This window comes from Triticum aestivum, chromosome 1B (assembly GCF_018294505.1).
Source record: "Triticum aestivum cultivar Chinese Spring chromosome 1B, IWGSC CS RefSeq v2.1, whole genome shotgun sequence".
In the NCBI taxonomy this organism is placed as follows: domain Eukaryota; kingdom Viridiplantae; phylum Streptophyta; class Magnoliopsida; order Poales; family Poaceae; genus Triticum; species Triticum aestivum.
This window is the reverse complement of record NC_057795.1, coordinates 464,234,102-464,246,919: the sequence shown is the minus strand read 5'-3', so window position 1 is coordinate 464,246,919 and position 12,818 is coordinate 464,234,102. Positions and strand designations below refer to the sequence as shown.

The following is a 12,818-nucleotide window of genomic DNA, read 5'->3' as shown; positions in this document are numbered from 1 at the left end:
GTTCATACCCTTACATACTAGCCATAGATGCATCAAAATAAGCAAACAACACACGAAAAACAGAATCTGTCAAAAACAGAACACTCTGTAGCAATCTGTAACTCTCGAATACTTCTGGAACTCTAAAAATCCTACAAAAATAGGAAGTCCTGGAAATTTGTCTAGTGATCTACAGAAAAAATAATGAACGCAAAATAGCGTTTCTGTGAATTACTAAAATTGTTTTCGTGCGTGCAAAGTTTCTATTTTTCAGCAGAATCAAATTAACTATCACCATAAGTTATCCTATAGGTTCTACTTGGCACAAACACTAATTAAAACATAAAAACACATCTAAACATAAGGTAGATGCAAAATTTATTACTAAACAGAAGCAAAAACAAAAAACACAAATAAAGTTGGGTTGCCTCCCAACTAGCGCTATCGTTTAACGCCCCTAGCTAGGCATAAAAGCGAGGATAGATCTAAGTAGTGCCATCTTTGGCACTCAATTCATAAGTAGCTCGCATGATAGATTCATAACGTAATTTGACTTTCTTTCTTGGAAAGTGCTGCATGCCTTTCCTTCATGGAAATTGGAATCTAATATTCCCTTCCTTCATATCAACTAGATCGGAAGCGCGCCTTGGCGCGCGTTGCCCGTCCAAGCGTCGTGACCCAGTGTGTATAAATCTTGTACATCCAGAGAAAATTACAGCACTCATGTATAGATCTTGTACATTCAAAGAAAATTACAACACTCTTTTAGAACTAATCACAAACAGTAGAGATATATACTAAAAACATAGTAAGCTGAGGATACTAAGTCAATAGGGTAATTAATTTTGCAAGCACATCACAAAATTTGTTTCAAAACATGGTAAGCTGAGGATACTAAGTCAATAGGGTAATTAATTTTGCAAGCACATCACAAAATTTGTTTCAAAAAGCCAGATTGGTAGTGCCGTTGCATCAAGTTCGGTACAAAGCAAAAAGATTCCGGAACCATGCATCATCTACACATAATATAATTAAAATTGGAATTTTTTACCATAGCCCATTTCCTTATTTATAAAAGATACACAGAGTAAATAGTCCCATATCTTCAGTTGCGTGACAAAATAAAAGAAGATTCATGTACATATCAGAACTAAGATTCTCCAAATTCCATCTCTCGGTCATGAAATATATTCTTGAGTTGCACACCAATAGTTGTCATTCCAGGATAATATCAAATCCAGTCTTCCACATACCCTTTGTCCAAGACCAAAAGAAATGCACAAATGGTGAGCGTTACAAGGAATTGTTCTTGGGTCTGTACAAAGCATACTAACCCCATTAAAATTACGTGCATGGAGGCGAGATGCAAGTACGATAATTAACCAACTCAACTGCGTTAATCCTCAAATTAAAATTCCAGAAAGAAGTTGATCTTTAAATCTACTTCATCAATGCCACATCTTCTACATGGTTTCTCATCTACTAGTTGTGAGTAGAAAATAGAGCATTAAACCTAGACCCATCCTCTGATTATGTACGTGTCATGCCAGATTACTACACTTGAAACCTTTATATATATGGGAATAGAATGGGGAGGGTAGGGAGGGAGCAGAGATGGAGGTACCTAGAGGACATGAAGGAGGTAGTAGAGGCATTCCAGGAATTATTTTCCATGATATAGATCACGAACACCATCCTTTCACGCGACCACAACAAGATGATCTGAAATAAGGTGGTAAGCGGATTAAGCAACAATCTTATTTTGGAGAATAGCTTATTTACCAGTTATCACACGCAGTTGAGGCACTGCCATGGAGCTGTCAAGTGCTTATGAGGCAACCTTTTATAAACTCCAATGTATTGAAGGGTTATTAACTAAAAGCACACACAAAATACAAATTTTATGACTCCTGGATATAACTCACGTCTTCTGGATCAAAAACCATTAACAAACATTTTGGATCAATTTCTGCATAGTGTACCCACATGAAATCTCAATAGCTGTGAAACTTGCAGAGTAGCGCATGTTTCAGAAAAATGATAAGAGGTTCCCTAGTCCCTACCACAACGTGATGAAGCTTTGAATCTACACATACCAAGATTTTCACCGGGCCATTCAAGACTTGGACAAAAGATACAAAAGTTGCATCTAACTCCTTCTAAGGATTCATAATAATAATAAAATACTTCAAAATATAATAATTCCGAAATCATATATAAGAACAATGCAAATCAATCTTGCAACACCTCCTAATTTTTTTTACAGAAAATCCAACCAAACATTCTCACGCTGTTAGAAACTACTTTAAATAGGTGGTAACTGTTGGAAATATGCCCTAGAGGCAATAATAAAAGTGTTATTATTATATTTCCTTGTTCATGATAATTGTCTTTTATTCATGCTATAACTGTATTATCCGGAAATCATAATACACGTGTGAATAAATAGACCACAATATGTCCCTAGTGAGCCTCTAGTTGACTAGCTCGTTGTGATCAACAGATAGTCATGGTTTCCTGGCTATGGACATTGGATGTCGTTGATAACGGGATCACATCATTAGGAGAATGATGTGATGGACAAGACCCAATCCTAAGCATAGCACAAAGATCGTGTAGTTCATTTGCTAGAGCTTTGCCAATGTCAAGTATCTCTTCCTTCGACCATGAGAGCGTGTAACTCCTGGATACCATAGGAGTGCTTTGGGTGTATCAAACATCACAACGTAACTGGGTGACTATAAAGGTGCACTACATGTATCTCCGAAAGTATCTATTGTTTTATGCGGATCGAGACTGGGATTTGTCACTCCGTGTAAACAGAGAGGTATCTCTGGGCCCACTCGGTAGGACATCATCATATGCGCAATGTGACCAAGGAGTTGATCACGGGATGATGTGTTACGGAACGAGTAAAGTGACTTGCCGGTAACGAGATTGAACAAGGTATTGGATAACGACGATCGAGTCTCGGGCAAGTAACATACCGATAGACAAAGGGAATTGAATACGGGATTGAATAAGTCCTTGACATCGTGGTTCATCCGATGAGATCATCGTCGAACATGTGGGAGCCATCATGGGTATCCAGATCCCGCTGTTGGTTATTGACCGGAGAACGTCTCGGTCATGTCTGCATGTCTCCCGAACCCGTAGGGTCTACACACTTAAGGTTCGATGACGCTAGGGTTATAAAGGAAGCTTGTATGTGGTTACCGAATGTTGTTCGGAGTCCCGGATGAGATCCCGGACGTCACGAGGAGTTCCGGAATGGTCCGGAGGTAAAGATTTATATATGGGAAGTTCTGTTTTGGTAACCAGAAAAGTTTCGGGCGATATCGGTAATGTACCGGGACCACCGAGAGGGTCCCGGGGGTCCACCAAGTGGGGCCACATGCTCCAGAGGCATACATGGGCCAAGTATGAGAGAGCACCAGCCCCTAGGTGGTCTAGGGCGCCTCCCACCATGGCCCATGCGGCTAGAGGGGGAGAAGGGGCAAACCCTAAGGGGATATGGGCCTTAGGGCCCATATTGGTGTGCCTCCCTCTCCCCTCCCCTCTTGGCCGCACCCCAAAACCCATCTAGGGCTGGCCGCCGCCCCTAGGGGGTGGGAACCCTAGATGGGGGCGCAGCCCTCTCCCTCCCCTATATAAATAGAGGCCTGGGGCTGCCCATAACACATGAGAACTTCTCCCTCTTGGTGCAGCCCTGCCTCTCCTCCTCCTCCTCTCCCATGGTGCTTGGCGAAGCCCTGCGGGATTGCCACGCTCCTCCATCACCACCACGCCGTTGTGCTGCTGTTGGATGGAGTCTTCCTCAACCTCTCCCTCTCTCCTTGCTGGATCAAGGCGTGGGAGACGTCACCGGGCTGTACGTGTGTTGAACGCGGAGGTGCTGTCCGTTCGGCACTTGGTCATCGGTGATTTGGATCACGACGAGTACGACTCCATCAACCCCGTTCACTTGAACGCTTCCGCTTAGCGATCTACAAGGGTATGTAGATGCACTCTCCTTCCCCTCGTTGCTGGTTTCTCCATAGATAGATCTTGGTGACACGTAGGAAAATTTTGAATTTCTGCTACGTTCCCCAACAGTGGCATCATGAGCTAGGTCTATTGCGTAGATTCTTTGCACGAGTAGAACACAAAGTAGTTGTGGGCGTTGATGTTGTTCAATATGCTTACCGTTACTAGTCCAATCTTGTTTCGACGGTATTGTGGGATGAAGCGGCCCGGACCGACCTTACACGTACTCTTACGTGAGACAGGTTCCACCGATTGACATGCACTTGGTGCATAAGGTGGCTAGCGGGTGCCAGTCTCTCCCACTTTAGTCGGAACGGATTCGATGAAAAGGGTCCTTATGAAGGGTAAATAGCAATTGGCATATCACGTTGTGGTTTTGCGTAGGTAAGAAACGTTCTTGCTAGAAACCCATAGCAGCCACGTAAAACATGCAACAACAATTAGAGGACGTCTAACTTGTTTTTGCAGGGTATGCTTTGTGATGTGATATGGCCAAGAAGAATGTGATGAATGATATGTGATGTATGAGATTGATCATGTTCTTGTAATAGGATTCACGACTTGCATGTCGATGAGTATGACAACCGGCAGGAGCCATAGGAGTTGTCTTAATTTATTGTATGACCTGCGTGTCATTGAAGAACGCCATGTAAACTACTTTACTTTATTACTAAACGCGTTAGTCATAGAAGTAGAAGTAGTCGTTGGCGTGACAACTTCATGAAGACACGATGATGGAGATCATGATGATGGAGATCATGGTGTCAAGCCGGTGACAAGATGATCATGGAGCCCCGAAGATGGAGATCAATGGAGCTATATGATATTGGCCATATCATGTCACAACTATATAATTGCATGTGATGTTTATTATGATTATGCATCTTGTTTACTTAGGACGACGGTAGTAAATAAGATGATCCCTTACAAAATTTCAAGAAGTGTTCTCCCCTAACTGTGCACCGTTGCTACAGTTCGTCGCTTCTAAGCACCACGTGATGATCGGGTGTGATGGATTCTTACGTTCACATACAACGGGTGTAAGACAGTTTTACACAGCGAAAACACTTAGGGTTAACTTGACGAGCCTAGCATGTGCAGACATGGCCTCGGAACACGGAGACCGAAAGGTCGAGCATGAGTCGTATAGAAGATACGATCAACATGAAGATGTTCACCGATGATGACTAGTCCGTCTCACGTGATGATCGGACACGGCCTAGTTGACTCGGATCATGTAATCACTTAGATGACCAGAGGGATGTCTATCTGAGTGGGAGTTCATAAGATGAACTTAATTATCCTGAACATAGTCAAAAGACCTTTTGCAAATTATGTCGTAGCTCGCGCTATAGTTCTACTGTTTAGATATGTTCCTAGAGAAAATTATAGTTGAAAGTTGATAGTAGCGATTATGCGATCAGTAGAAAGCTTATGTCCTTAATGCACCGCTCAGTATGCTGAACCCCAAACGTCGTTTGTGGATGTTGTGAACATCGGACATACACGTCTTGATAACTACGTGATAGTTCAGTTAAACGGTTTAGAGTTGAGGCACGAAAGACGTTTTCGAAACATCGCGAAACATATGAGATGCTTCGAGGGCTGAAATTGGGATTTCAGGCTCGTGCCCACGTCAAGAGGTATGAGACCTCCGACGATTTTCTTAGCCTGCAAACTAAGGGAGAAAAGCTCAATCGTTGAGCTTGTGCTCAGATTGTCTGAGTGCAACAATCACTTGAATCGAGTGGGAGTTGATCTTCCAGATGAGATAGTGATGTTTCCCCAAAGTCATTGCCACCAAGCTGCTAGAGCTTCGTGATGAACTATAACATATCAGGGATAGATATGATGATCCTTGAAATATTCGTGATGTTTGACACCGCGAAAGTAGAAATCAAGAAGGAGCATCAATTGTTGATGGTTGGCGAAACCACTAGTTTCAAGAAGGGCAAGGGCAAGAAGGGATACTTCATGAAACGGCAAATCAGTTGTTGCTCTAGTAAAGAAACCCAAGGTTGAACCCAAACCCAAGACTAAGTGCTTCTGTAATAAGGGAACAGCCACTAGAGCGGAATTACCCTAGATACTTGGTAGATGAGAAGGCTGGCAAGGTCGATAGAAGTATATTGGATATACATTATGTTAATGTGTACTTTACTAGTACTCCTAGTAGCACCAGGGTATAAGATACCGGTTCGGTTGCTAAGTGTTAGTAACTCGAAATAAAAGCTACGGAATAAAACGGAGACTAGCTAAAGGTGAGCTGACGATATGTGTTGGAAGTGTTTCCAAGTTTGATGTGATCAAACATCGCACGCTCCCTCTACCATCAAGATTAGTATTAAACCTAAATGGTTTATTGAATCTCGATCGTAGTGATACACATTTTCATGCCAAAAGATATAAGATAGTAATGATAGTACCACTTACTTGTGGCACTGCCATGTAAGTCATATTGGTATAAAACGCATGAAGAAGCTCCATGTTGATGGATCTTTGGACTCACTCGTTTTTGAAAAGTTTGAGACATGCGAACCATGTCTATTGGTGTATACGCATGAAGAAACTCCATGCAGATGGATCGTTTGGACTCACTTGATTTTGGATCACTTGAGATATGCAAATCATACCACATAGGCAAGATGACTGAAAAGCCTCGGTTTCAGTAAAATGGAACAAGATAGCAACTTGTTGGAAGTAACACATTTTGATGTGTCCAGTCCAATGAGTGCTGAGGCATGCAGTGAATATCGTTATGTTCTTACTTCACGGATGATTCGAGTAGATGTTGAGAATATTTACTTGATGAAACACAAGTCTGAATTATTGAATGGTTCAAGTAATTTCAGAGTGAAGTAGAAGATCATTGTGACAAGAGGATAAAATGTCTATGATATGATCATAGAGATGAATATCTGAGTCACGAGTTTTGGCACACAATTAAGACATTGTGGAAATTGTTTCGCAATTAATACCGCCTGGAACACCATAGTGTGATGGTGTGTCCGAACATCATAGTTGCACCCTATTGGATATGATGCGTACCATGATGTCTCTTATCGAATTACCACTATTGTCCATGGGTTAGGCATTAGAGACAACCACATTCACTTTAAATAGGGCACCACGTAATTCCGTTGAGATGACACCGATGATTGGTTAGAGAAACCTAAGTTGTCGTTTCTTAAAAGTTTGGGGCTGCGACGCTTATGTGAAAAAGTTTCAGGATTGATAAGCTCGAACCCAAAGCGGATAAATGCATCTTCATAGGACACCCAAAACAGTTGGGTATACCTCCTATTCAGATCCGAAAGCAATAAGGATTGTTTCTTGAATCGGGTCCTTTCTCGAGGAAAGGTTTCTCTCGAAAGAGTTGAGTGGGAGGATGGTGGAGACTTGATGAGGTTATTGAACCATCACTTCAACCAGTGTGTAGCAGGGCACAGGAAGTTGTTCCCGTGGCACCTACACCAATTGAAGTGGAAGCTTATGATATTGATCATGAAGTTTCGGATCAAGTCACTGCCATACCTCGTAGGGTGACAAGGATACGTACTACTTCAGAGTGGTACGGTAATCCTGTCTTGGAAGTCATGTTGCTAGACAACAATGAACCTACGAGCTATGGAGAAGCGATGGTGGGCCCGGATTCCGATAAATGGCTTGAGGCCATAAAATCCGAGAGAGGATCCATGTATGAAAACAAAGTGTAGACTTTGGCAGAACGGCTCGATGGTCGTAAGGCTAATGAGTATAGATGAATTTCAAAAGGAAGACGGACAACGATGGTAAATGTCACCATTAAGAAAGCTCGACTTGTCGTTAAGATGTTTTCCGACAAGTTCAAGGAGTTGACTATGATGAGATTTTCTCACTCGTAGCGATGCTAAGAGTCTGTTGGAATTATATTAGCGATTACTGCATTATTTATGAAATCTTGCAGATAGGATGTCAAAACATTGTTTCCTCGACGATTTTCTTGAGGAAAGGTTGTATGTGATACAACCGGAAGGTTTTGTCAATCCCGAAAGATGCTAATAAGTATGCAAAGCTCCATCAATCCTTCTAAGGACTGGAGTAAGCATCTCGGAGTTGGAATGTGCGCTTTGATGAGATGATCAAAGATTTTGGGTTTGTACAAAGTTTATGAGAAACTTGTATTTCCAAAGAAGTGAGTGGGAGCACTATAGAATTTCTGATAAGTATATGTTGTTGACATATTGTTATGGATCAGAAATGACGTAGAATTTCTAGAAAGCATATAGGGTTATTTGGAAAGTGTTTTTCAATAGAAAACCTGGATTAAGCTACTTGAACATTGAGCATCAAGATCTATAAGGATAGATCAAAATGCTTAATAATACTTTCAAATGAGCACATACCTTGACATGATCTTGAAGGTGTTCAAGATGGACCAGTCAAAGAAGGAGTTCTTGCCTGAGTTGTAAGGTACGAAGTTAAGACTTAAAGCTCGACCACGGCAGAAAAGAGAGAAAGGACGAAGGTCGTCCCCTATGCTTAAGACGTAGGCTCTTCAGTATGCTATGCTGTGTACCGCACCTGAAGTGTGCCTTGCCATGAGTCAGTCAAGGGGTACAAGAGTGATCCAAGAATGGCTCACAGGACAGCGGTCAAAGTAATCCTTAGTAGCTAGTGGACTAAGGAATTTTCTCGATTATGGAGGTGGTAAAAGAGTTCGTCGTAAAGGGTTATGTCGATGCAAGCTTGACACCTATCCGGATAGCTCTGAGTAGAGAGACTGGATACATATAATGGAGCAATAATTTAGAATAGCTCCAAGTAGAACAGTTATTTGGAATAACTCCAAATAGAGCGTGGTAGCTGCATCTAGGAGATGACATAGAGATTTGTAAAGCACACACGGATCTGAAAGGTTCAAACCCGTTGACTAAAACCTCTCTCACAAGCAACATGATCAAACATAAAACTCATTGGGTGTTAATCACATAGTGATGTGAACTAGACTACTGACTCTAGTAAACTCTTGGGTATTAGTCACATGGCGATGTGACCTGTGAGTGTTAATCACATGGCGATGTGAACTGGATTATTGACTCTAGTGCAAGTGGGAGACTGTTGGAAATATGCCCTAGAGGCAATAATAAAAGTGTTATTATTATATTTCCTTGTTCATGATAATTTTCTTTTATTCATGCTATAACTGTATTATCCGGAAATCATAATACACGTGTGAATAAATAGACCACAATATGTCCCTAGTGAGCCTCTAGTTGACTAGCTCGTTGTGATCAACAGATAGTCATGGTTTCCTGGCTATGGACATTGGATGTCGTTGATAACGGGATCACATCATTAGGAGAATGATGTGATGGACAAGACCCAATCCTAAGCATAGCACAAAGATCGTGTAGTTCATTTGCTAGAGCTTTGCCAATGTCAAGTATCTCTTCCTTCGACCATGAGAGCGTGTAACTCCTGGATACCGTAGGAGTGCTTTGGATGTATCAAACGTCACAACGTAACTGGGTGACTATAAAGGTGCACTACAGGTATCTCCGAAAGTATCTATTGTTTTATGCGGATCGAGACTGGGATTTGTCACTCCGTGTAAACGGAGAGGTATCTCTGGGCCCACTCGGTAGGACATCATCATATGCGCAATGTGACCAAGGAGTTGATCACGGGATGATGTGTTACGGAACGAGTAAAGTGACTTGCCGGTAACGAGATTGAACAAGGTATTGGATACCGACGATCGAGTCTCGGGCAAGTAACATACCGATAGACAAAGGGAATTGAATACGGGATTGAATAAGTCCTTGACATCGTGGTTCATCCGATGAGATCATCGTGGAACATGTGGGAGCCATCATGGGTATCCAGATCCCGCTGTTGGTTATTGACCGGAGAACGTCTCGGTCATGTCTGCATGTCTCCCGAACCCGTAGGGTCTACACACTTAAGGTTCGATGACGCTAGGGTTATAAAGGAAGCTTGTATGTGGTTACCGAATGTTGTTCGGAGTCCCGGATGAGATCCCGGACGTCACGAGGAGTTCCGGAATGGTCCGGAGGTAAAGATTTATATATGGGAAGTTCTGTTTTGGTAACCGGAAAAGTTTCGGGCGATATCGGTAATGTACCGGGACCACCGGGAGGGTCCCGGGGGTCCACCAAGTGGGGCCACATGCTCCAGAGGCATACATGGGCCAAGTATGAGAGAGCACCAGCCCCTAGGTGGGCTAGGGCGCCTCCCACCATGGCCCATGCGGCTAGAGGGGAGAAGGGGCAAACCCTAAGGGGATATGGGCCTTAGGGCCCATATTGGTGCGCCTCCCTCTCCCCTCCCCTCTTGGCCGCACCCCAAAACCCATCTAGGGCTGGCCGCCGCCCCTAGGGGGTGGGAACCCTAAAGGGGGCGCAGCCCCTTCCTCCCCTATATAAATAGAGGCCTGGGGCTGCCCATAACACATGAGAACTTCTCCCTCTTGGTGCAGCCCTGCCTCTCCTCCTCCTCCTCTCCCATGGTGCTTGGCGAAGCCCTGCGGGATTGCCACGCTCCTCCATCACCATCACGCCGTTGTGCTGCTGTTGGATGGAGTCTTCCTCAACCTCTCCCTCTCTCCTTGCTGGATTAAGGCGTGGGAGACGTCACCGGGCTGTACGTGTGTTGAACGCGAAGGTGTCGTCCGTTCGGCACTTGGTCATCGGTGATTTGGATCACGACGAGTACGACTCCATCAACCCCGTTCACTTGAACGCTTCCGCTTAGCGATCTACAAGGGTATGTAGATGCACTCTCCTTCCCCTCGTTGCTGGTTTCTCCATAGATAGATCTTGGTGACACGTAGGAAAATTTTGAATTTCTGCTACGTTCCCCAACAGTAACAAATTGGTAGTATAACAAAGAATTTACATCTGTACCTGGATCAGTTCGAAAGCAGTTTTAGGTGAGCTTTCTGGTAGCAGTCAAAAGCAGCACGGGAATTCCCAGTTGCTTCATGTTTCCTGGCACGCTCAAGATTTTCATTTCGTGACCTGAACGATTGCATGATTAGCATCCAGTAAATAATACTGTAAAATGACTACATAGAGATTTAACATTAGGTAATGATACTATAACTGCACTACATAGGTAGAGAGCCCCAGATGACCACAATAGTAGCTCGTATGCAAAGAATCTTCTAAATATATTTAACATTGTTGAAAGGTAATGCAAATGTCTCTTAACAGCTGAAACACATTAGAATATTGCCCTCAAAGAAGAGCATACCTTGCACGTTTGACCTCTTGTTCGCTCTTCATTGTCAAAAGGCCTCCATCAAATACAAGAATTGGCTCTATGCATGCAGTACTCAATATGCCTAGTCAAATTCAAGGGGGCAAACACATGTGAGCTTATGGTGCTGCACTCAAGATGTGATAGTGAGTTGCAGTTGTGCATAACTCTATGTTCCTCTACACTATGGTCCGGTGACAAATGAATTTCAACTATATCAAAAAAATACGGTGTAAGAAGACAATTATGCAGAGCTAGTAGTTATAGACATGTGTAGACCTCCCCAACAAAATTTCTACGAGTTGAAATGGTGGATCTTGTAACTAAAGCAGGACCAGATCTTTCCAAGATGTGGTTCTCGTATAGACACAAGAATTCTTGGCACTGGGACAGATGGGGAAATTAAATTTTGGAGTACAACAAAACAAATGAAGTGTGCCTCCTTTGAGCAATCCTATGAGAGACAACACAAACAAGGTCCTCCATTTATCATTATCTAGAATGGGATTCATAGGTTGGGACGCCGCTCCAATCAAGAAATCATAGCTAGAGTAAGCAGTTAGAAATCCAGATCGGGGTAGGTGGACTAACACGAACTCATCCTTTTAGCAAAAACTTACGAGAGAAACTGGAAGTGGATACAAGAGGGCCTCACCTTGAACTGGATCTGACGGGAGGGTTGCCGTAGAGGTCCGCGTCCGTGGCACCGTGCCTATACACACGCCACCCATGATGACGTCCGTCAGACCTTGACGGATCTCAGGGGAAGGAGAGGGGGCGGCCATGTCCGGTCGTCGCCGCCGGCGTCAGCAGCGAGTGTGTCGGCGGTGAGGCTGCCGCTCGCCTCCTTCCAGCCGCCTTCCGGTGCCTGCGGGTGGTGATGGAGCTAGTCCAAAGGTTGTCGCTGTTGCTACTGTGGAGGCAGCCGTCGGGCTGCTCCTCCTGCCAGAGAAGCAGCCGTGGGAAGACGCAGACAGGAGGGTGGGCCGCAGCCATGGAGATGGTGCCCTCCGCCTGGATCTCCTCCTCCGCTCCGTCCATGAACATGCCCTCTGCGGGGTCGGAGCAGGGGACCGGGCTCGGGAGCGGACGGCGTGCCCTGAGATGGGAGTGGCAACGACGGCGGTGGCGCGATGACATGGGGTGTGCGGGCGGCTTGGATAGAAGATCGAGCGAGGGAGAGAGGGCGAAGAGGCTGCTGCCCTCACCTCATCCACCGACGGGCCAACCAGCGACGACTACACAACGGGCCAACACGTGAAAAGACCATAACGCCCTCGGTGGACCATTGGAATCACGGAGGTGGCAGGAGATATTTACCTCTCGCTCGCCAGGAACGAATCAGCCGTCAACACGTGACAGGCAGGACGCGAGTCGCCATATATGCCCTCGACGTGATCGGGAATTACGCGCGCGGTGGCAGCCCGGGGCGCACACTGTTTCGATCCACAGTAGAGCATTTTTATCTGACGGTTGGGCTCACTCCAGAGCGAGATCGGACGACCGAAAACACATCAAACACCAGATCCGACGGCCAGCAACGCCTGATC

General features: G+C 44.4%; 1 long non-coding RNA gene across 1 annotated transcript; it reads right to left on the bottom strand.

Annotated features, from left to right (window-relative positions):
* Positions 1-821: 821 nt before the first annotated feature.
* Positions 822-12,540, bottom strand: LOC123092736 (uncharacterized). The gene is made up of 4 exons (XR_006444825.1): positions 11,924-12,540; positions 10,914-11,353; positions 1,604-1,701; positions 822-1,233 (listed from the first exon to the last, which is right to left on the bottom strand). It is a non-coding gene; the product is annotated as an uncharacterized lncRNA (long non-coding RNA).
* Positions 12,541-12,818: the final 278 nt, after the last annotated feature.